Genomic DNA, 5,765 nt, shown 5'->3' on the forward strand with positions numbered 1-5,765 from the left:
TTTGAAGAAGTTTGCAAGGAAGTGGAGGAATTCATAGAGGAACACAAGGGAGTAGAGCTTGCAGAACCACTGGAAACACCTATCCCAAGGCCATTACCACCCAATAAAAATTTCAAGTGGGTAAAATCTTTAGCTTTTATCTTTACTTTTCCACTTGAATATGGTTTTCTTGAAACAGATGGCCAGCTTAGAGCTCTTTGCGGCTTTAAGAGTAAGAGGGAAATGGCTCACACTCAGAGCTGGTGTGCAAGATTCAATAAGGTTCCACACTTCAATCTGAAATACAATGATTGGTATCAAGTTCAATTGAATGGGTCTCGGAAGACATTTGGCCATCTTGGTGAGAATACAATTTCCAAACTGCCCGGCTGGAAAAATATAGATCAAGACAAAGGCGGATATAAAAGCAAAGTTTAGGATCTTAGAATCTGTTCTGACATTCAACACCTCGGGAGCCTGAGACTCTGTTTGAAGCCTCTCAAGGGCTTTACATGCCTCGTTTGGGATGAATTCAAGGGCTTTACATGCCCCGGAGGCTGTTGGAATTCCAAACACTGGTGGAGATTTTTGGATGAATTCAAGCACAAGCCACCATAGCAGGAAGCTCATCAAATGTCTAACTTAAGGACTATAACTAAAAGTGCTAGGTGGGAGACAACCCACCATGGTATGATCGTTCCTTTTTTCAATTTTATTTCGTATTGTTTGTTTTTATTTTATTTTATTTTCATTGAACTTGGAATTATTCATAGCATCTACATTAGCACTGCATATTGCATACTGCATAATTGCATAAAAAAAAATCACCCCACACGGGCGCGCAGGCCACGCGTGGGCGTCGAATGGAAATCGGCGTAAAGATCCAATGCCCAGAAAGTTGGGCTGGAATCGTGCGGCTGGTGTGCCTTTGGCACAATTTGGCCTATGCGTTCGCGTCCCTGACGCGAACGTGTCACTTACCCTATGCACATCCCACGCGAAAGCGTGAGCAATGCGTACGCGTCGTGTGGATTTTGTGGAGCCCTTTTTAGAAACAGAGAGTTGTGCCAAAACGACGCTGGAACTGTGCGTTTAGCACAATTTTCAGCGATGCGTTCGCGTACTTCACGCGTACATGTCACTTCCCTTTTACCTAATTCATGCGATCGCGTCAACGACGCGGCCACGTCACACCCCTTTTCACCCCAATTACGCGATCGCGTGCTCCATGCGTTTGCGTGGATTCAAAATCCTTAACCCCAACCCACGCGAAACCTACCATTCTGCGTCACCCATTCGTCCCCAACCCCCTCCCCTCTGCAACCTACCCTCTCCTATTCTCCAACCACCACACCACCACCATCGCCACCTAGAACCACCACCGCCCAGCCCAGACCACCGACCCCCCTCGGTGGTGCCACCCCCTTCTCCCCTTCTTCCCTCTTCCCTCTCCTCTTCCCTCCACGACCCCACTGCCGCCACCCCCGCCCGGAACCGCCACCAGATCCAGGCCGCAGATCTGGAGATTCTTCTACAGACAGAGCCTCCGCTTTTGCAGGCAGCTCCTCCTACACTTCCATAGACTGCAGACACTCAGCCTACCACCGAGATACCTACTGCACACCCTTCCGGAGACGACACTTCTCACACCCAGCTTGAGTGAGCATCGAGGACGATGCTATTATTTAAGTGTCGGGAGGTCTCCATCTCTGGCGTACTTGAATTTAGTGAACCACTTTTCAGACTCTTTTATCCTATTTTGCTTATTTTTCTGTATTTTTATTTGTATTTTTCATCTTTCAGTACTTGGACACTTTTCTTTTGCTGTATTTTTTCTGTATTTCTGCATTTTGCACTTTAGTTTATATATTTATATTAGATATTTAGTTTAGTCTAGTTGCAATTTTAGTTATTAAGTTGTGATATAGAACATATAGATTAATTAGTTTAGTTTACCCTTTTAGCATACGATAAATTGGATTAATTGAAAATAAAAAGAGTAAACTAAAAACTTTAGTACAACAGAATCACAACAATCCACACACCTTGTATATATATAGCATTACATGTTAGTTAAGCTGACAACATTTTTCAAGGAAAAATACTAAGATTTTAAGGGCCACCCTAAGAGTCACATTGAGCATAAGGGGAACTCTTGATTTCTACTTGCATGACATACATAACTGATATATGGTTTTTGAGCCAAAGAACACACAACCTGTGAGTTTTTGAGTATAATTGTATGGTTACATTATTTAACCATAATTATTTCATTCTTGTGTGTTCGCCCTTCTTTTTTATTCTGGTGATCTTTACTTTGTTTTAATCTATATGTCCAATATAGAATATAGATACATACCAAGAGATGATTGAGGCCATCATTTAAATTTTTCCTCACTTATCCCAAATAAGCTTACCTTTTACATCACCCTTGTTAGCCCCCTTGAGCTTTTAATCCCCTCTTGTTCTATAACCACATTACTAGCCTTAAACAGAAAAACAAATTAAAAATCCCAAGTTGAATCCTTGGTTAGCTTAAGATAGAGATTGTGTATCCACTAAGTGTGGGGAAACATGGGAACGTGGATTGATAGAAAAGGATTAACTCAATAAAGTAATAAGGATTTTGGGAGCATGCTCATGTAAAACAAATTTAAAATACCATGTGCATTGATATATGTTCTATTTATGTTTTAAAAAAAAACCCTCTTTTAAATTAAATAAGTAAATAAGGGGACAAAATTACCCCAATGATAAGTTTAGTAAAGAAATCAATGCACATGAGTAAGAATCAAAAATTGAAATTGGTACATGAGTATGTATTAAGAAAGAGAAAAATTGGGAACCCCAAGGAAGTTATAAAATATGTAGAATATGTATATGTTAGGTGAGACCTTAGACTAATTAAGGATTCAACTTATAGCTCACTTAGCCTTATATATATATACTCTTACCCTTACCTTGGCCCCATTACAACCTTTAAAAAGACCTCATGATCTTTGTATGTCTATATTCAATATTTGTCGATTGGTTAGATGAAGAACAAAGTTTTAGAAAGCAAGAATAGAAAAGAATAGAGTGGTTAACCCCAAACACTGAGTGACTAGAGAGTAAACACAAAATTCAGTGAGGGTTCAAAAGCTCATCGCCATATATCTTTGTTTAATCGTTTAATTGTCTTGCAAGTTTATGAAATATTTTAACCCAACTCAATTCTGAAAGTGCTTTAACATGATCCAGGTTTGGCTATGCATATATGATTCCTTGAAAATATGAAATAATTTAACCACATGTAAGCTCTATATATATAGGTGGATGATAATTAAAATTGCATGATTCATGTAGGTAGTTTGCATTTAGAATAGAATGTATTGCATGAGATTCCACCATTCTAACTTTACCCTTTCTCCTGGATTTAGCATGAGGACATGCTATTGTTTAAGTGTGGGGAGGTTGATAAACCCATATTCTATGATGTATTTTGTGCTTAATATAAGTGATTTATTCAACACTTTACCCACTTATTCATGTAAATTGCATGGTTTTACTTTTCCTTCCTTATTGTGTGATATATGTGAAAAACATGTTTCCTATGCTTTAAAAATATTAATTTTAATTACCCTTTATTACCATTCGATGACGTGATTTGTGTGTTAAGTATTTTCAGGTTTCATAGGGCAATAATGACTTAGGGGATGAAAAGGAAACATACAAAAATGGAAGGAAAGCACAAAAATGGAGTTTTGAAGAAAAGGGCAGCGACGCGAACGCATGGACGACGCGAACGCGTGCCTAGCGCGAAAAGGCATCGATGCGCACGCGTGATTGACGCGGATGCATGCCTTAAACAGAACGTAAATGACACGTACGCGTGACCGACGCGTATGCGTGACAAGGAAAACTCCCAGATGACGCGAACACGTGACTCACGTGAACGCGTGACAGACGCCACATACAGGAATCTGCAGAAAATGCCCCCAGCAATTTCTGGACCCTTTTTCGGCCCAATTCTGAATCCAGAAACATAGAATATAAGTCAGAGAATGGAGGAATCAAAGAACAACATATCATACATTCATAATATATAATTTTTAGGATCTAAATGTAGTTTTTAAAGAGAGAGGTTCTCTCCTCTCTCTTAGGATTAGGATTAGGATTTCTCTTAATTTTAGGATTACTTCTCTTCAAATCACAGGTTCAATGTTCCTTTAATTTATTTTCTACTTTTATTTATTCCAATGCTTTTACTTGTTAATGTTCCTAATCTGGCTTATGAATTTTCCATGTTAAGATTTGAATGTTTTATTTAATATAATTTGAGGTATTTCATATATAAGATTGTTTTATTTTATTTATGTCATGGATGCTTTTAATTTAATTTAGATATTTTCTTCCTTTTGGCTTTGGTTAAGTAATTGGTAATACTTGAGTTGTCAAACTCAGCAGTGATTGAAATTGACAGATTACTGATTGATTTGGGTCGCTTTGAAGCTAGTCTTCCCATAGAGATTGACTAGGACTTGAGGATTAAATTAATTAGTCCACTTGACTTAACTAAGTGGGATTAAAATCCAATCCTCATCACTCTTGATAAGTATAACTAGGTGATGAGCGGATATTTTATACGCTTTTTGGGGTTAATTTCATGTAGTTTTTAGGATGTTTTAGTTAAGTTTTTAGTATATTTTCATTAGTTTCTAGGAAAAATTCATATTTCTAGACTTTACTATGAGTTTGTGTGCTTTTCTATAATTTCAGGTATTTTCTGGCTGAAATTGAGGGAGCTGAGCAAAAATCTGATTCGGGCTGAAAAATGATTGCTGATGTTGTTGGATTCTGACCTCTCTGCACTCGGAATGGATTTTCTGGAGCTACAGAAGTTCAATTGGCGCGCTTCTAATTGATTTGGAAAGTAGACATCCAGGGCTTTCCAGCAATATATAATAGTCCATACTTTGCTCAAGGATAGACGACGTAAACTGGCGTTCAACGCCAGTTCCATGTTGTAGTCTGGCGTCTAGCGCCAGAAACAGGTTACAAGTTGGAGTTCAACGCCATAAACAGGTTACAACCTGGCGTTGAACGCCCAAAACAGCCCAGGCACATGAGAAGCTTTAGTCTCAGCCCCAGCACACACCAAGTAGGCCCCAGAAGTGGATTTCTGCACTATCTATCATAGTTTACTCATTTTCTGAAAACTTAGGTTACTAGTTTAGTATTTAAACAACTTTTAGAGATTTATTTTGTATCTCATGACATTTTAGATCTGAAATTTGTACCTTTTGGCAGCATGAGTCTCTAAACCCCATTGTTGGGAGTGAGGAGCTCTGCAGCATCTCGATGAATTAATGCAAGTACTTCTATTTTCCATTCAAACATGCGTGTTCCTATCTAAGATATTCATTCGCGCTTAATTATGGAGAAGGTGATGATCCGTGACACTCATCACCTTCCTCAACCCATGAACGTGTGCATGACAACCACCTCCGTTCTATATTAGATTGAATGAGTATCTCTTAGATTCCATAATCAGAATCTTCGTGGTATAAGCTAGAATTGATGGCGTCATTCAGGAGAATCCGGAAAGTCTAAACCTTGTCTGTGGTATTCCGAGTAGGATTCTGGGATTGGATGACTGTGACGGGCTTCAAACTCGCGAGTGCTGGGCGTAGTAACAGACGCAAAAGGATAGTAAATCCAGTATGATCGAGAACCTCTAGATGATTAGCCGTGCTGTAACAAAGCATTTGGACCATTTTCACTGAGGAGATAGAAAGTAGCCATTG

Source organism: Arachis ipaensis, chromosome B8, assembly GCF_059453495.1.
Source record: "Arachis ipaensis isolate K30076 ecotype BB chromosome B8, ASM5945349v1, whole genome shotgun sequence".
Lineage (NCBI taxonomy): Eukaryota > Viridiplantae > Streptophyta > Magnoliopsida > Fabales > Fabaceae > Arachis > Arachis ipaensis.